Source organism: Monomorium pharaonis, chromosome 7 (genome assembly GCF_013373865.1).
Source record: "Monomorium pharaonis isolate MP-MQ-018 chromosome 7, ASM1337386v2, whole genome shotgun sequence".
NCBI lineage: Eukaryota > Metazoa > Arthropoda > Insecta > Hymenoptera > Formicidae > Monomorium > Monomorium pharaonis.
In genome coordinates, this window is record NC_050473.1 from 1,790,633 (window position 1) to 1,809,840 (window position 19,208).

The 19,208-nt window shown below is 42.3% G+C and overlaps 1 protein-coding gene and 1 long non-coding RNA gene across 10 annotated transcripts in view; both read right to left on the minus strand.

Moving 5' to 3' along the window:
• Positions 1–19,208, minus strand: part of LOC118646414 — a 123,705-nt gene that overhangs the window by 40,025 nt on the left and 64,472 nt on the right. The window lies entirely within an intron of this gene.
• Positions 2,398–19,205, minus strand: LOC114254728. 8 transcript variants are annotated; one of them, XR_003626063.2, is made up of 3 exons: positions 18,794–19,205; positions 13,311–13,684; positions 2,398–2,857 (listed from the first exon to the last, which is right to left on the minus strand). It is a non-coding gene; the product is annotated as an uncharacterized LOC114254728 (long non-coding RNA). The 8 variants fall into 8 exon arrangements; XR_004963962.1 differs by having other exon boundaries at positions 18,786–19,205; XR_004963963.1 differs by having other exon boundaries at positions 13,412–13,684; positions 18,780–19,205.

A 19,208-nucleotide genomic window follows, 5' to 3' on the forward strand; every position in this document is an offset into this window, starting at 1 on the left:
GGTGCAATTACAGTGAGGCCTTCGTACTTTCAGGCACGAACGCGACTCATCCGGCTGCTCAGGGAGCAATTATTCCCGGAATAAACAAAGCAGCGTAATTTGAAAATTTTTTCTGAATCGCACAAATGTAAACAAGTGGTTTTTTTTTTAAAGAGGGACTTATGTGAAAATTTACACGCAATTTTTATGCAATGGTTTTAATAAAATATAAAAAGCTAATATCCTTTTTCGTTTTTTTTTTCCTCTCCTTCTCTCTCGCGGATGCAATTCCTCTCGTTTCGTATGCATGTCCTTTTTCGACTCACGGTCCTCAGAAAATGAACGTTGCGCTGCCGCACGTAGGCGTAGGTCGAAAAGCACCGTTAAAAAATTAACATGCTAATCTACCGCTCGTAGGCGTGCGCGGGGCCAAGTTAACGCGCGGTCGATTGCTCTTGCGAGCTCGTTAATTATCTCTCCTCCTGCGAAACTACCGCAAGGAGAATAAAGCGGGTTGATGCGTCCAACGGCTCCTTACGTCGCGTTACGTCGACCAGACGCAAGAGAGACGCCCGGTATGTACCGTATGTGTTTCGTCGCGGAACGCGCCCGTCGTCTATATTACGGCGTTATACGAAGTAAGGCTCTCTGTGTGTGTGTGTGTGTGTGTGTGTGCGCGTGCGAAGCTAGAAAACAGAACGCCAGCCAGAGAGCGTGTCGCATTGTCCGCTGACTCGGTGATACACATTCGTCACTGTGGAGGAACCGTTGCGCGAGAAAAATTCATAAAGGAAACGCACGGCTCGCTGCATGAGCGGCAACGGAACGCACAATGGGTTACGTTCAATGGATAGAGAGCGTCCTCCGACGATACGGGCACGAACAGGCGATGGCCAGGCCGGCGGCTACGCGGAATGTACCCAATTCACAGTAACGTTACCGCGAAATTAGCAACGGCGATACACATATTCCTGCATTAATGTAACTGTACAAACATCTGCTTAAATATTCATGTTGATGCGCAATTTAGGTTTTAATCTCGATTTTAATTTCGCTCGAAATATGAGTATACAAATTTAATTTGCAATCCCTCGACACGTGCGTGGAGCATCAATTTTAATTAAACTTTAGCCTCAGTTGTTTTCGAGCGACCACGAGAGCACGCGGATTGTCGCAATAAAACTTTTGATAATAAATATCACATTGCTTCGGCGAACGCGCGTGAATTTCGGATTGAATAAGAAAGTCGAAAACTGCATTTCGGAATTACTTCCGCGAAAACGGGAGGTGAATTTAATCTCTTCATTGGACACGCGGGTTCATTCATTCCCCGCTATGTAGTCGTTCGTGCTGGAAAATATTATTTGTTCCTTGTGTCACGGGAATACAAAGTGTAATATCTTTTCAGGTACATTTGTGTTTTGTATAGCGAGAGTGCGCTTGAACGAAATACATTATACAAGTGCCCGTGGCGAGTTAAGTTTCTCAAGGGGCCTCACGGAAATACGAGTTACCACCGCTTCCATCTCTTATTGAATCTTACAAAAGCCTTCGGACGACAAGTTCCGAATTTTGTGGAAAGCACGGAAATGCTTTTGTGGCATTTGGACGCTAGCGCGAAATTGTTGCGGTAAGAATAGAATTCTCTATTAAAGAACCGTGACGTACTTCCTTCTCTCACTTCATTATTTTTCGTTTTATTGATACGAAAATCTGTATAAATGTTTTAAACGATGGCGAATCAGCTTTTCTTATTTATCCCTCGTCGTATCAAAATTAACAAGGTTCTCGAATTGAACGCGTCATGTGAAACAATTGTACGACCTTGCGAGTACGGAACAATAGCTCGAGGAATTTCTTCGCACGCTCACGACGGCGACGTCACGAGATCATCGTCGTATCTCTTTGTCCGCGATAAATGCGCGCCTAACGCGCGACGACTTACCACATGAGCTCTGTGATGCTGATGGTGCATAGTGTGGTGATGATAGTGTCTCTTCTCCTTGGCGTGATGCTTGGCATGGTGCTTGCTGCCTCGGTGCGGCGGATAAGTATGGTAAATCATGTTGACGCCGTGGCAAGGTGGCTGGCGTCACCTGACCTCGACGATGCCGCACTTGGAGACACCCATCTGCTGGCCGCCGCCGCCCTGATGATGACCCGGGGTCGTCAAGCCGGCCGTACAGTTACCCGGCGTCTTCCTCGACACCGTCGACGTCTCGATCGGCGACTTCTCGTCGTCGTTCCGCGTTGGATCCTCCAAAGATATGTCACCCTCATCGTCGATGTTCACGGTGAAGGCGACGCGAGGATGCGGCACTAGCTTTACGGTGGTGCCGATCGGCGTCACCGTGGTGGCCGGATCGAGCTTCACCAGGGCGGCTTGCAGCTCTAGAGCGTCCATCTTCGCTGGAACGCCGAGAGCTCTCCTCTATCCCAATTTCACCGAACTAAAATTACCTCGTTATCGCTCGTTGTTATCGATCGTCTCTAGAGTAGTCTTGGTGACAAGTTCACTAAGGTGACATTTCTACGGTTTCCTCGGATTTCGTAGGACGAACCGAGAGCTCCATCTGGAGTAATTGGTCCAATGTTAAATTGACTGGAGATATTTCTATCTCGCCATCGAAATCTCGCGTTTCCTTCGACGAGTCAGAGTCCCTCCCTCAGAGTTTCACTCGAGGACGCCGCGAATAATTTCGATCCGTCGCGATTCTTCAGCGTCGTGTCACATCGAACCATCACACGCGAACGTTCGTCGACTTCGCGCGACGAAAAAGGCCGCTGGTCGCGCCTCAAAGTGCACTCAATGACGTTATTTCGAACTGCTTGCATGTAATAACAATTCATTAAAACTTCTGGCGTTTTCATAAATTATCTGCACATTTTAAATTCGATTTAAGTTTGAACTCGGTAGAAAAAAAGATTGTTCAAAAATTTATTATACAAAGTGTCTCGGAATATTCTGAATCCGCAGAATATTCTGAAGCACTTTGATAGGATTTATGAACAAAGAAACAACGTTGACGTCATATATCGTCAACGCGAAGAATCTTACGGAAAACATACGCTCATGCAGAGAGAGATAATGTCAATCGGTTTCAAGAATATCTTAACAAGAAACGCAAGGTTCTCGCGATTGACTCGATCGCGTATCGATCACGCACGTACGTCCGTGCTACTAATTTTCGCGTAATATCGACCTGATTGCACCTGCGATTTTTTTCTCACGGCGACAAGCGTTGCAGTAGAAATGACGTTCTTCAGTATGGGAAATGGAAAAACGACGTTCGACACATATTGACGGGGGCAGCTATGCGGTCTCCGTCATGGTCATTATCCGCGAATCACGAGGTCGCGTGATCGTCTTCGTTACGTGCTGATAAACGGCGGTTTATTCCGTCGCGTCTACTGCATGCTACTGTTTGTTTTATTGTGCCATCCGTCGCCGATCACCGCCAAGGATGCCACGAATGCAAAATTGTGCCTAGTACGCAATTAGGCTAAATACCTGCTATTTACAGGCAGATTTAGGAGACGGTCTGGTGGCAAAGCCCACCGATTCAAAAGAAATAAATAAACTGCGAGAAAATTAAATTATTATTACCCCTCGAGTTCAAATGTCTTTTTAAAGAAATTTAAAAATATGGATCCTACCAAAGCATATTAATAATGTATCTTACGTCAATAAAATATTAGGAAAATCTTGTTTATCGATGTTTACATATTGCATTCTATATATTTTTGCAAACGAAAAATGTATCAACTGTTGATCCATTAACGTAAGTTAGTTTTACCAATATAAATGTCTCGTGTATTCTTGGATTGGTACATGAAAGTAAAATGCGAGTTTTAAAAGTAAGATACTCGATCATCTCCGGAGAGTGACGTCAGCATGCGAAGTGTCACTGTCGAGATAAGAAAATATGAACTTGTCCGTTGCGTTTATTGTTATCTCAATATTATTTTCGTTTTATGAACTCGTTTAATTTTAGATGTTTCTTTATGTATCAAGATATCAAGTTTACGTAAAATTGGTTCTTGAGATCAAAGTTTGAGATTATTTTTGTTACTCCTCGAGATCGAGTACCAGTTAAAAGGAATATTAATAATAGTCTAGAAGAAAGAGAAAGAGAGAGAGGGGGAGAGATGCTCCGCTTTTACATTATTGACAATTATTAATTGAAATCTTTTTACATTAGTTCCCACGTTTCGAAAGCCTGGAGGCTTTCTTTGCGTGCGTGGGATGTGGCCGATCAATGATGAAAATGTTGAAGAGCGGAATAAAGGGGAAACGCATCGGGGCTTTGTTCGAGTGTGCAAGATCGCGCACGGAGACGGATTTCCTGTTATGAGGCAGCGGCCTCCTCTCATCGCGGCGTGATTCATGTTGCCGCACACGTCTGGCGGTGCTCGGCTAGGAGGCAAGAAAATTTGCATATAGCGTCTAAGAGGTGGACGTCCATGTATTCGTGTGTGCCGTTGCTCTTTTTGGGAAAGAGTCGTCTGTAACCCGAGACTACGAGAGCCTCGCGCGTATCGGTGGGTGGATGGCCGGACCATCGTTGCGCTCGAGAGGGGACCACACGAGGTGCGCGGTATCAAAGTACAGCGAGAGATGCGGCAATTGCGGGCTTACGCGTTCCCGAAATCCGAAACAAATTCCGAAAAGGTCAAACGGTCCTCTCCCGACTGTTGCGAATTCAAACGAAAGTGTACATTGTTTCAGAAAATGTATATATTGTTTTTAGAAAACAAGTTTTTTACAATTTTCTATTTCACCTTTTGTTTGAGTTTCAATCGGCCGTTTGATTTGACGGCCGCTTTTGTAAATTGAAAAGTTGATCCTGAAAGATATAGGTGAAATTCGCAGAAACCCCTTTTCAAATGCGACACGACGAGTTTCGTGGTATAGCTGGGTCTAACTGACCAGCGAGCGACGAGACAGAGGGATGATGGGTCCGTTCGGTCAAAAACCCGAAAAGAGAGACGGCGCGAGAGGGAGAGAAAAAAAATCCGTTAAAGCGCTTTCCTTAAAACCCTTAAAAAATTCACACAAATTTAAGCTGCGATTTACAGGGAGAATTACGAATGCGCGCCGCGTAAAATCCGCCGCGCGACGGCGGCGGTCGTCGCTCCGCGATGGAGAAAAAAAGTTACGCCCATTTTGCAGAGCTTTATCTTACTTTATGCTCGCGCGCGGCCGAAAGTTGCAGCCGCAGGTATTCGCGGGAGGAATTTCAAGGGCGCTGCCGCCGAGTCAGCGAGCGAGCCAGCGTCTGGGTTTCGCCTCTCGAAAGGACGGTCAGTGCACCGTCGAGATCTCCTTTGTGCAAAATCGGGGGCCAGCGCGCGGTGCGCACCTAAATCACGTTGGCGGGGCATTAAAAGCTATTAAGACGCCACAGGACGCCCACGAACCGCCGGTCCTTCGATGAGAAAGATCAGCGTCCTGAATCGCCCGACGCGCCTACCTGTCGTCATTGTTTCAACAATGGTACTTTACGCCCGCGGTGGGCTTTTCTACGGTTGACACGTTACAGTGTACTTAGTTACGATAGATACTGGGAGAAACGGTCGACTGGACCGTGGTATCGTCGACCGGCTCGTAAAATCGCGGCGACTCCGCAGCATCCAGCCGCGAACAAAGGACCCGAGAGTCAGCGCGAACAAGCTTCTCGTTTGGTTCCCGCCGAGATTACTCAAAGCTGTGGTGTTTAATGTCGCTTTACAGCTAGGATCTGAGCGAGGCAACGGTTTTATTGTCGCTGATAAAATAATGAATCTAGGCGGGGCCATACGATAAAGTTATCCGCCGTTCGAACCAAAAATGCACGCAAACATTCGGCTTACGAGGGATACATTCGAGCGTGCGAAACGCTTTGACGGCGTTGCGGACTCGCGGGAACTTGATCGTGAAGGAGCGGGATAACTTAGCATCGTGCGTTTCGCAGAACGGATCTTGAACCGGGCGCTGGACAATGACTCTCGCAGCGTTTAAAACGCTACGACCTCTATATCGTCGTGAGAGGTGAAGAAGCCGCGAGGGTCACAATAAGAAGAAGAGGAAAGAAAGACGAAGAGGACGAGGAGGAGGAGGAAGAAGAAAAGAAGAAAGAAGCAGAAGAGGAGGAGATGAAATAAAGAGAAAGAGGAGAAAGAAGCACCACAGTAGCCTCGTTCGCTCTCTTCGTCTCATAGTCATAATGACAACGTTACTATCCGCCATAACTACTCGGCGTCAAGCTGCAGATAATTAAAGGGCGTGGAGACTGCGGGTACGCGTGAACTCGCACAAAAATACCGGAAGTTACTCCCAGTCCGAGCAGTCGATTAGGATCGCGGTAAAAGTCGTAGCGAGAGAGCTTGCGCTTAATAGCAGGGAAACCGTTTGCCGATACTGCCGGGATTCAATCTTACATTGCCGTTAATCTCCGGAGAATGCGAAGACTCATTGCGAGAGGATACGATCGTTCCCACTCCTTCCCCTTCCAATTAGAGAAAATAATCGAAAGAAGATTAATACGGGACAGTTCGCGTTGTGTGTGTGTTCGACGACGACGACGACGGGTTAAAAATCGCGAGCGATATTGAAGAGGTTTAGTTGCTACCATCTTTCTGTATTTTCAGTCTGCATAACACAACCAGGTAGAGAGATTCTGCGAGCGTATCACAGATCGCTCATGGTTGCGCATTTTGACGTAAAACGTCCGCGGTTTCAATTCGTTCGAAACGGCGCGTTTATACGGCATGGCACGAGGAAAAAATGCAACGGAGAAAATAAAAGGCGGTGCCGTGCAGGCGAGATTACATTGTGGATTTAATTAACGCAGTTTCATTCGTTTTTCAAGTCCCACTAGGCCGAGCATCTAGCTATTCCCCCGTAGGGAACGCCCGCCCACCCTCCCACCCTCCCTCGTACCCTCGTTTCCTGCATACAGGACCGTCGTCGTAATTTCTCGTTAATCAATTAAGCGCAACGGTATAATGAAGTTTATTAACGAACATCTATAAAGTGCCAGGCTATTTAAGATGGTATGCGATGCAGCCCCGTCGTATCTCGGGAGTCTGCTGTACCGCTAAGTCGCTTGCTCGCTCGGGCAATTATGTACAGTGATAATTCGAAGTTATGCGACGTCCCCTCGCTGCCGCGTATATCCTTGATACGTTTCGCTGATGATACGCCACGCCCGCTCCCACGTTGTGCAACAGTTGAACTTACTTTGCACAGCGGAGCTTTATAAACTCGTGACGAAAATACAGATCTGCCGTGTTCCGCGAAGCGCGGTATATATATTTTCACGTTATGCACTTCTCTTTCTCGCGCGAGGAACTTCATCATGAATTTTTAATTACTTTCTCGCCCACGATCCGAGAGAAAATGACTCCGGACGTTCTATTCAGTCGAAGTAATTTCGACGAAGTGAAATTGTAATATCGAGTGAGAGTGCGATTCCACCCCCGTGTCCTCCTGTCGAGGGAGCCCTTAAGTGTCGCGCGATCGAAGTCGCGTGATAGTGGAGCCAAGAAAGCCTTTTCAGCCACCGGCGGCTACGTGTATCCGCGTGTATATACTCAAACCGAAGCGAGGCTGAGCTCGATTACGCGATTAATGTCGGCATTGCACGAGACATCGATATTAATTAAGGGGTATGTTGGCAGGAAGGGACGATGGTGTATATTTTCTATTAGCGCAGCGGTGTTCACGGTTAAACATAAGTGCGAGGGGGGAGTAAAAAAGAAAGTCAATCGCCCGTTATACGACGGATACCCGGTAACGATGGGCGGAGGTCGCGGGGCTCTTTTAATTTTTTTTCACCCCCTTCCCTCTTCTCCTCTCCTGCACTCTCTCTCTCTTTCCTGATGCGGCGCAGCAGCGACTTGGCACTTAAGTGAGGTTACGTGATGGGGGTCGCTCGTTATTGCCACATAATACCTGCCGCCACGTAAGTGCTAAGTGCAAAAGCCGTTGCTGCCGCCGTTGTTGTTGGCGGGGTTGCTGCTGCTGCGGCGAGATTAGTCCGGTAACAGCGATAATCGAGCAATAACGAACTCCGCGGGGCTATACCGTTTCTCTCTTATCCGTCTCAGCTATCTATATAAACTACCCGCGATTCTTTGTACTTTTATGCCCGCGGCCGTTTTAGGTAGCGTGCCGGTAACCTTCGGCGCACCCAACAACCCTTTCGATATAGAGTCTATTCTCGCCGAAGGATGTGACCCATTTCAGATTTTCTATCCTTGGTAGCCGTGACACGCGCCAAAGAATTAACGATTGACACGCATTATTTGAAATAATTGCAACAATAATGAAAAATGTTATGTTCATTAAATTATGTTAATTTTTTTTATGTTCAATTAGATAATCAATTCGAGGTAATCAGGAAAATGCATCTAAAACGTTCTGCTAGAATAAATAAAGGAAGATAAAGTTACTTACTCCGAAAAAAAAAAATAAAAAAAATAATCGACTATCGAAGAAAACGTTTGCCTCAAACCTTGAAGAAAAGCGTGGGCGCAATTCGAGCTTCGATAACATTGATAAGATAAGACGAGTGGTCTCGGATAAATGGCGACTGCCCGAGGCGTTCGAACGGAGGAAATCAGTGAAATCGGAGAAAACGCGCGGCAGACATTAAGCGAAATTGAAATGGCAGAAAAATCGTAAACCGCAAAATTCAATTCAGTCCCGAGATTTATAAACTACGTTTATAATCGCCGAGACAATCCTATCAGCTGCGAATCGATTTTTATTAGACGCGTGTCTATCGTGTGTGCTCAAGAGACGGACATTATGCGACAGATACTTTTAATCCAATACGATAATGCGCTACAGAACGGTATCAGATTAAGTCGAAGATAACAATATCAAGAATTATCAAAGTCATAATACATGTAACAACCTCGTCGCGCCGGCGGAATATAATTCCGTAATATGATTTAGGGAACATACGTCTGTTTGCGTCGCGTCTTATTTCCGCGCGTCACTCTTTTAAGGCTTCGGAGGAACTTGGAGGAGCGGAGCTGTAAACGCACCGCGGTTTATATCCAGGCGTGAGTTTCACAAATCGACGAACATTCGCTCGCGATAACAGCCGCATCCTGATTGCGCGAGACGATTTATCGATTCCCGCGATCGACCGACCGAAATGACTCTTCGCGGCCTTGGAAGTATTTTTTTCCCAGTCTTTTACGACGCGTCCCGCGATAGACATTACGAGAGGTAGACCGTTCCGACCAGGAGGAACTTAGAAGCCGTTCTCGTAGACTCGTCCGCCGTTTCTTTTTAATTAATATAGCGGGACAAGTATAAATGAACTCGATACTCGGAAGCTACTCGTTGCGTCGCTCGCGAAATATAATATGCGAGAGAGAACGATAGAATGTCACGAAATAGCGAAGAGACAAACTGTACCCATTTGCGGTACGATGAAGGGATTATGGTAGATCCCGTATAAAAGCTCGCCCGCGGATTGCGCGCGATGGAAATTCTCGGGCTGCATTTTTCACGAATACCGAGGGCTGACGTACTGCTGGAAACGGTTCATATATGCGTATGACAGGATTAAGCGGTCTAGTTTCTGGTCTACTGTTTTTAATCCCATTAAAATTTGTATTATTTTCTCAATACGAGGTAATAGAAAAAAAAATAATATAACGCGCGCGAATAAAAAACAGCTGGCACGCGAAATGTTGAACTCGAGTACAATTCTGCGCAACCGGTGTAATGTCAAGAGGGAAGGAAGACCGTCGCGTGCACTTTATCGCGTACACGTGTCAAGGAAGAATGGAGACGGAGCCTACGACCGCGGTAGTTTACTTCGCGGTGTACATGGAACTTCAATACCAGACGGCGGGTCGGTCTAATTTACATCACTTAACCTGTAGAGCTCCGATCGGGAAATGGGACCGCGCGAGGAATCGATGTCGCCGCCACACGTAACGCATACTCCCGGCAAAACAGTTTTTCCCTTCTTTGCTTTCTTTTTCTTTCCCCCCCGAACACCTAAGTTGTCGGGGTCTCGACGTAGCAGAGAGGATAACTCTTTGCTATTTTACGTAGGGAAGAGAATCTCTCCGGCGCGCAAAACTGGGTTACGGAGTAAAAATATTTGAGATGCTAAAATGTTTAATCTCTCGCTTTTGACCCCCATGATGACAACGTCGACGACGACGACGACGACGACGACGACGATCCAATACAAACGACTCCTCTATTATACATGCCAATCCTTTCTATCCCGCAGCTTTTACCCACAGCTCTTCCCACGAAAGGATTCATCGCCCACGCCGATCTCGCACCTAATTCCGTTCCTTTGAGCTTCCGTATCGGGCGCCCGGACCCGCCTGTTGCGCCCGATTTGCGAGTCACGACCGATCGAACGCCGACCGATCGGCATCGATGCCGGACAATAATAAATCAAGCACCGGTCGAGACTTGCTCGAGCATGGCCAATAAACACGCCCGGTTAATGATTTATCACGACGGTGTATCCGACGTGCGCTATTCTCTCGATCCATGTGTTCGTAGAGACTGTTCTCTGATCTCTCTTTCTCTTTCTCTCTCCACCGCGTGGTCGGGCCCGTTCTGCGGGGCTCCGCTAAAATTCACCAAATAATAAAATAGAGGCTACAATCGAGAAACGCGATCTCGACATTTAATTTACATATAATTTCAGCATAAAAAGAGTTTCTCGTGCAGAAAGTATTTATAAAAGTTTCATACTCGTTGAACATTGTTTCGAAATTTTTGTCTCCACATTCTGAATAATTGCTTTCATTAAACGGAAATTAAATAGAATGCTTTTTTAAAGCATTCTTTCTCGGACGTGACACGACAGACGGTAAATCAACTTCATTGTGCGGCAAACATTGTTGCAAATTTTAAAATTTCCATAGCATTTCTCTTCTAATTTTCTCACGGATATTTAATAACTTATGAAGCTCAACAACGAGTGATCCGAAACGCCTGTTCAAATATGACAATGTGAACAGATGATTCACTTTACACGAGGCAAGGGTTAACGCTTTAATTACTTCTTCGAAACCTTCAATTAGTCAGAGAAATGTTTTATTATAATATCCTGCTATTTTTCTTTTTTTCTTCATTGCGACGGAAGATTTTTGTACGTAGATAAAATTTCATCCGCTTTCAAATTCTTGCCTCTGAGGACTCAACTAGACGTCGCATTAAAATAGAGTACTTTTTTTTTTACATTAAAAACATTCTCGTAGGCGTTCGTCTGTATCCCTGTGCGTCTATAACTACGCCTAAAATATTGTGCATTTGCAGCGCGAATGGCTGGCGCTTTCTTTCTCATAATAGGTCCGCTTGAGTCATTCTCGAGCATTCGCACTCGCCACCTGGGTGTCTCTCTTTATCTCGCGGGCGTCACGACCGGGCCCCCGGACTTTTACGCGTTCCCCGGGTGTATTTACGAGCGAGAGGCTGAGCCCGGGCCTACACGTGGAACGAGATTCCGAGTATTAAGTTGTTGCGAGAGAGAGCGAGATGCCGACGACGACGACGCGGGCGATCGATCGATCTCGTCGAGGGCGAAACCCCGACGTCTCGCCAGGCGAAACGTGTCCCGTGTCGATTCTACGAGAATGTTCCATTTCGTTCCGGCATGCGTGGATGATTCCGGAAAAATGCCAGCGAGAAATTACAGTTTGCATCAAGAATTCTTCAAAGTGTACCTTTACATTATTTCTGCTCGAATCTATCGACTATCTGGTTCGGCGCCAGATTTATTCTGGTTTTATATAAAATTCCAGAACGTATAAAGGTAGATATTTTATATAATAGAAAATACATTAACCGCGAGATATGTTTCTCTTGATATTTAATTTTTTATGGTGCTGAAAGCGATCGATTAAATCGTTAGGAAATGGAATTCGTTTATTGAAAATGGATCGCGTTTCTCAATAATTTATTAACGTGTAAGTCTTGAAATATAATGATATGATTATCAGTTATATTATGGCAAAGTTCAATCTGCGACAGATATATATATATATATATATATATGTGTGTGTGTGTGTGTGTGTGTGTGTGTGTGTGTGTGTGTGTGTGTGTGTGTGTTTTTAACGTAATTTTAATTAAAAGTCTGTCTGTAATTAAATGTAGGATTAAACACATGAAACGCGCCTAATCAGTTTAATTGTTATAATAGAATTTATACTAGCGTTCTGTAAATTTTCGTTTTCAAATACGGCGACAAAAGTGCGGATCTTGCACAAATAATTTATTTGCAGCAGTAAATATGGCGATTATAACGCAACGAAAAAAGGCGGTCGACGGAGTACATTTTGTAAAGCGAAGAGCGCTGTTTAGAGTATCATATCATATTATGACTCATTAAATCCAACAGATGGTAATCTCTGTATTGCATCTTACTTTCTGCTTCGTGTCAACGCTTGTGCCAACTTTCCTGAAAGATGTAGAGCAGTAATTCTCTCTATTTTTCTTGTCCTTTGATATTTGATTTGCATTACACTCGGTGCTAAATCAAAGAGAAAGAAAAAGAGAGAGAGGCAAAAAATAATTTAGAAAATTAATATCAATTAAATATCGTTTAAATGTATTCGCATTGATTTTTTCTGAGCGTCGAACGAGGCCACGCAAATTATTTCGAGCGTGTTGCGAACTGTCAATCACTATAGACGTTGTGAATCGTTAGTAGATCGTCGCGGATTGTGGACCACGCGAGTCTCCCACACGCGATCGCACGTGCAATCAAGCCAATGCATGCCAAACCGCGTGCATATATTTCCGGAAATATGTTTCCCAGACGGAAAACTACAGGCGATCTATTAATGGCAGCGCGATCGTGATAATGAAACGATAATCAGTTTAATGCTGCTAAACAGTATTAGAAAAATTACAGTTATTATTTCTTTCATCGATCCAGAATAATTTGCTGATTATGATGATTATCGTGATCGATTATCGACGAGTTAAATTAAGAGTTGTTCAAATCTCATTGCCGTATGCAAGGCCATTTCCCAATAAAGCGGTTATCTGTAGAACCTGAACTAATTTGCAGCTACTAGGTCATTCAAGAGACGCATAGCGTTTGAGTACAAAGCGACACACGCCTCTTGGACAATTTAATCAGTCAAACTGTGGTCTATCGTCAAGTGGATGTGGCACTGAATTTCTATGAACGTATTTAGCGTACTCATGTACGCGCACACACACACACACACGCATACACACACACACACACACATACGCGCGCGCAATCAACTCTGTCAAACTTCTAACGTATAAATTTTTATAACATATTTTTCTATTATTTTACCAAAACTAAATAACTCAATCTCACGTTTTAAGAAGCTTTCATCGGCAATGCAATTTACATTAGCAAACTAAAACGAGTCCACTTGGTGCAGAAACCGACTTGGCTTGGAGAGGGAATTCGATTACCGAGCCGATTCGCGCGTTTACACGCTTTCTCTCGCCAGCCTCGTCTTCGACATAAAATGGTAATAAAACCGACAATGGGGGAACAAAATAAAAAAAAGCGCACGAAGGAGCCTGGTAAATGGTTTCGCACTCGCTTTATGCACTTTCCCGCCGGCGATGGCTTCTTCTTACTCGCGAGGTCGTGTCGCGATCGTAAATCGAGGCAACGCAAAGTCAAGGGTCAGTCCCGGTGTATGAAATTTTCTTGGTCGATGATTTTTCTCTCGTCCCTCTCTATTTAATAACTTTGGAGATTTAGTGGGGAACGCGAGCAAATCTCATTAACCACGCGGGTGTGTCAAGTTAGCCCCCCAAAATTAAAATTTCGTAGTTCTAATAAGAGTTCCCACTTTATTTTGAGGAGATTAGGAGTTCTCTATAATTTATATAAAGAGTTCCATTTATTAACGGCCGGAAATTAAAATTAAAAAATTGGGGGGCCAACTTTTTTTCGAAATTTGAGATCCAATAGTTCTGAACGGTTTAACAGCTTCTTTTTGCAAATATCTAGAGTTCCTGATACGTAAAAAATTTATTTTATTTACAAAAAAAAATTGTTTATTTAAAAAATTTAAATTTTAAGATTTAATAGTTCTGAGATAATCTTATTGTTATTTTGTTTATTTCAAAGAGTTCTCGACGCTTTAAAACAATATAAACTAAAAAAAATAATAATAATCAGAACCTTAAACAATTTTACATATCAGTTAAAATAACACTTATACTTTCTTATCTCGTCATCCGATTACTTTGAGCCATAAGATTTTTCGTTAGAACTCGTAGAGAACTACTCAAAACGTTATTTAGAACTACTCGGAACTCTAAAAAAAATTTTGCTCAACTGAAAATTTTCTAAGTTCAGTGACTGAAATTTTTTTTAAAGTTCCGAGTAGTTCTCACTGTATTTTTTGACAGTTCTCGACGAGTTCTGACGAAAAGTCTAATAAGTCAGAGCGATTCGACCAACAGTTTACGAGATGTCACGTATTTAAAGGGTAATCGAAAATTGTTTAAGTTCAGTGACCGAAATTTTTTTTAGAGTTCCGAATAGTTCTCACAGTATTTTTTGGCAGTTCTCGACGAGTTCTGACGAAAAGTCTAATAAGTCAGAGCGATTCGACCAACAGTTTACGAGATGTCACGTATTTAAAGGGTAATCGAAAATTTTTTAAGTTCAGTGACCGAAATTTTTTTTAGAGTTCCGAATAGTTCTCACAGTATTTTTTGGCAGTTCTCGACGAGTTCTGACGAAAAGTCTAATAAGTCAAAGCGATTCGACCAACAGTTTACAAGATGTCACGTATTTAAAGGGTGATCGAAAATTTTTTAAGTTCAGTGACCGAAATTTTTTTTAGAGTTCCGAATAGTTCTCACAGTATTTTTTGGCAGTTCTCGACGAGTTCTGACGAAAAGTCTAATAAGTCAAAGCGATTCGACCAATAGTTTACGAGATGTCACGTATTTAAAGGGTAATCGAAAATTTTTTAAGTTCAGTGACCGAAATTTTTTTTAGAGTTCCGAATAGTTCTCACAGTATTTTTTGACAGTTCTCGACGAGTTCTGACGAAAAGTCTAATAAGTCAGAGCGATTCGACCAACAGTTTACAAGATGTCACGTATTTAAAGAGTAATCGAAAATTTTTTAAGTTTAGTGACCGAAATGTTTTTTAGAGTTCCGAATAGTTCTCACAGTATTTTTTGGCAGTTCTCGACGGGTTCTGACGAAAAGTCTAATAAGTCAAAGCGATTCGACCAATAGTTTACGAGATGTCACGTATTTAAAGGGTAATCGAAAATTTTTTAAGTTCAGTGACCGAAATTTTTTTTAGAGTTCCGAATAGTTCTCACAGTATTTTTTGGCAGTTCTCGACGAGTTCTGACGAAAAGTCTAATAAGTCAGAGCGATTCGACCAACAGTTTACGAGATGTCACGTATTTAAAGGGTAATCGAAAATTGTTTAAGTTCAGTGACCGAAATTTTTTTTAGAGTTCCGAATAGTTCTCACAGTATTTTTTGGCAGTTCTCGACGAGTTCTGACGAAAAGTCTAATAAGTCAGAGCGATTCGACCAACAGTTTACGAGATGTCACGTATTTAAAGGGTAATCGAAAATTTTTTAAGTTCAGTGACCGAAATTTTTTTTAGAGTTCCGAATAGTTCTCACAGTATTTTTTGGCAGTTCTCGACGAGTTCTGACGAAAAGTCTAATAAGTCAAAGCGATTCGACCAACAGTTTACAAGATGTCACGTATTTAAAGGGTGATCGAAAATTTTTTAAGTTCAGTGACCGAAATTTTTTTTAGAGTTCCGAATAGTTCTCACAGTATTTTTTGGCAGTTCTCGACGAGTTCTGACGAAAAGTCTAATAAGTCAAAGCGATTCGACCAATAGTTTACGAGATGTCACGTATTTAAAGGGTAATCGAAAATTTTTTAAGTTCAGTGACCGAAATTTTTTTTAGAGTTCCGAATAGTTCTCACAGTATTTTTTGACAGTTCTCGACGAGTTCTGACGAAAAGTCTAATAAGTCAGAGCGATTCGACCAACAGTTTACAAGATGTCACGTATTTAAAGAGTAATCGAAAATTTTTTAAGTTTAGTGACCGAAATGTTTTTTAGAGTTCCGAATAGTTCTCACAGTATTTTTTGGCAGTTCTCGACGGGTTCTGACGAAAAGTCTAATAAGTCAAAGCGATTCGACCAATAGTTTACGAGATGTCACGTATTTAAAGGGTAATCGAAAATTTTTTAAGTTCAGTGACCGAAATTTTTTTTAGAGTTCCGAATAGTTCTCACAGTATTTTTTGGCAGTTCTCGACGAGTTCTGACGAAAAGTCTAATAAGTCAAAGCGATTCGACCAACAGTTTACAAGATGTCACGTATTTAAAGGGTGATCGAAAATTTTTTAAGTTCAGTGACCGAAATTTTTTTTAGAGTTCCGAATAGTTCTCACAGTATTTTTTGGCAGTTCTCGACGAGTTCTGACGAAAAGTCTAATAAGTCAAAGCGATTCGACCAATAGTTTACGAGATGTCACGTATTTAAAGGGTAATCGAAAATTTTTTAAGTTCAGTGACCGAAATTTTTTTTAGAGTTCCGAATAGTTCTCACAGTATTTTTTGACAGTTCTCGACGAGTTCTGACGAAAAGTCTAATAAGTCAGAGCGATTCGACCAACAGTTTACAAGATGTCACGTATTTAAAGAGTAATCGAAAATTTTTTAAGTTTAGTGACCGAAATGTTTTTTAGAGTTCCGAATAGTTCTCACAGTATTTTTTGGCAGTTCTCGACGGGTTCTGACGAAAAGTCTAATAAGTCAAAGCGATTCGACCAATAGTTTACGAGATGTCACGTATTTAAAGGGTAATCGAAAATTTTTTAAGTTCAGTGACCGAAATTTTTTTTAGAGTTCCGAATAGTTCTCACAGTATTTTTTGACAGTTCTCGACGAGTTCTGACGAAAAGTCTAATAAGTCAGAGCGATTCGACCAACAGTTTACAAGATGTCACGTATTTAAAGAGTAATCGAAAATTTTTTAAGTTTAGTGACCGAAATGTTTTTTAGAGTTCCGAATAGTTCTCACAGTATTTTTTGGCAGTTCTCGACGGGTTCTGACGAAAAGTCTAATAAGTCAAAGCGATTCGACCAATAGTTTACGAGATGTCACGTATTTAAAGGGTAATCGAAAATTTTTTAAGTTCAGTGACCGAAATTTTTTTTAGAGTTCCGAATAGTTCTCACAGTATTTTTTGACAGTTCTCGACGAGTTCTGACGAAAAGTCTAATAAGTCAGAGCGATTCGACCAACAGTTTACAAGATGTCACGTATTTAAAGAGTAATCGAAAATTTTTTAAGTTTAGTGACCGAAATGTTTTTTAGAGTTCCGAATAGTTCTCACAGTATTTTTTGGCAGTTCTCGACGGGTTCTGACGAAAAGTCTAATAAGTCAAAGCGATTCGACCAATAGTTTACGAGATGTCACGTATTTAAAGGGTAATCGAAAATTTTTTAAGTTCAGTGACCGAAATTTTTTTTAGAGTTCCGAATAGTTCTCACAGTATTTTTTGACAGTTCTCGACGAGTTCTGACGAAAAGTCTAATAAGTCAGAGCGATTCGACCAACAGTTTACAAGATGTCACGTATTTAAAGAGTAATCGAAAATTTTTTAAGTTTAGTGACCGAAATGTTTTTTAGAGTTCCGAATAGTTCTCACAGTATTTTTTGGCAGTTCTCGACGGGTTCTGACGAAAAGTCTAATAAGTCAGAGCGATTCGACCAACAGTTTACGAGATGTCACGTATTTAAAGGGTAATCGAAAATTTTTTAAGTTCAGTGACCGAAATTTTTTTTAGAGTTCCGAATAGTTCTCACAGTATTTTTTGGCAGTTCTCAACGAGTTCTGACGAAAAGTCTAATAAGTCAAAGCGATTCGACCAACAGTTTACGAGATGTCACGTATTTAAAGGGTAATCGAAAATTTTTTAAGTTCAGTGACCGAAATTTTTTTTAGAGTTCCGAATAGTTCTCACAGTATTTTTTGACAGTTCTCGACGAGTTCTGACGAAAAGTCTAATAAGTCTAAAAAAAATTTCGGTCACTGAACTTAAAAAATTTTCGATTACCCTTTAAATACGTGACATCTCGTAAACTGTTGGTCGAATCGCTCTGACTTATTAGACTTTTCGTCAGAACTCGTCGAGAACTGTCAAAAAATACAGTGAGAACTACTCGGAACTTTAAAAAAAATTTCAGTCACTGAACTTAGAAAATTTTCAGTTGAGCAAAATTTTTTTTAGAGTTCCGAGTAGTTCTAAATAACGTTTTGAGTAGTTCTCTACGAGTTCTAACGAAAAATCTTATGGCTCAAAGTAATCGGATGACGAGATAAGAAAGTATAAGTGTTATTTTAACTGATATGTAAAATTGTTTAAGGTTCTGATTATTATTATTTTTTTTAGTTTATATTGTTTTAAAGCGTCGAGAACTCTTTGAAATAAACAAAATAACAATAAGATTATCTCAGAACTATTAAATCTTAAAATTTAAATTTTTTAAATAAACAATTTTTTTTTGTAAATAAAATAAATTTTTTACGTATCAGGAACTCTAGATATTTGCAAAAAGAAGCTGTTAAACCGTTCAGAACTATTGGATCTCAAATTTCGAAAAAAAGTTGGCCCCCCAATTTTTTAATTTTAATTTCCGGCCGTTAATAAATGGAACTCTTTATATAAATTATAGAGAACTCCTAATCTCCTCAAAATAAAGTGGGAACTCTTATTAGAACTACGAAATTTTAATTTTGGGGGGCTAACTTGACACACCCTAACCACGCAACTATTTAGCGATGCTGCAACACAACCGGTCCGTCGAAACAACACGATGTCGTCGACCGATCGCGCACATTCGCGCACTTTTGCCGCTTGACTTTCCCCAATTCCCCACGTCGGCAACTTCCTCGAAACTTCTCTCAGCCGCACATACACACAGACGCGCGCGCGCGCGCGCAAACACGTTTCGTCGAAAATTCGACACCAGGTTGAACAACCGGGAGGAAAAAAACAGGCTGACTCCCTCGTGATGGTAACGACGCGACGAGAGCGCGACACGACACACACGACAGTGTCGACGGCAATGACGACGACAGCGACAGCGACGGCCACGGCGAAGACACGTTCGCGAATCCCGATCGGAGAGCGCGACGACTCCGACGCGCGCTGGACCACCCTCGGAGTGCCCGCAATTCTGCGACT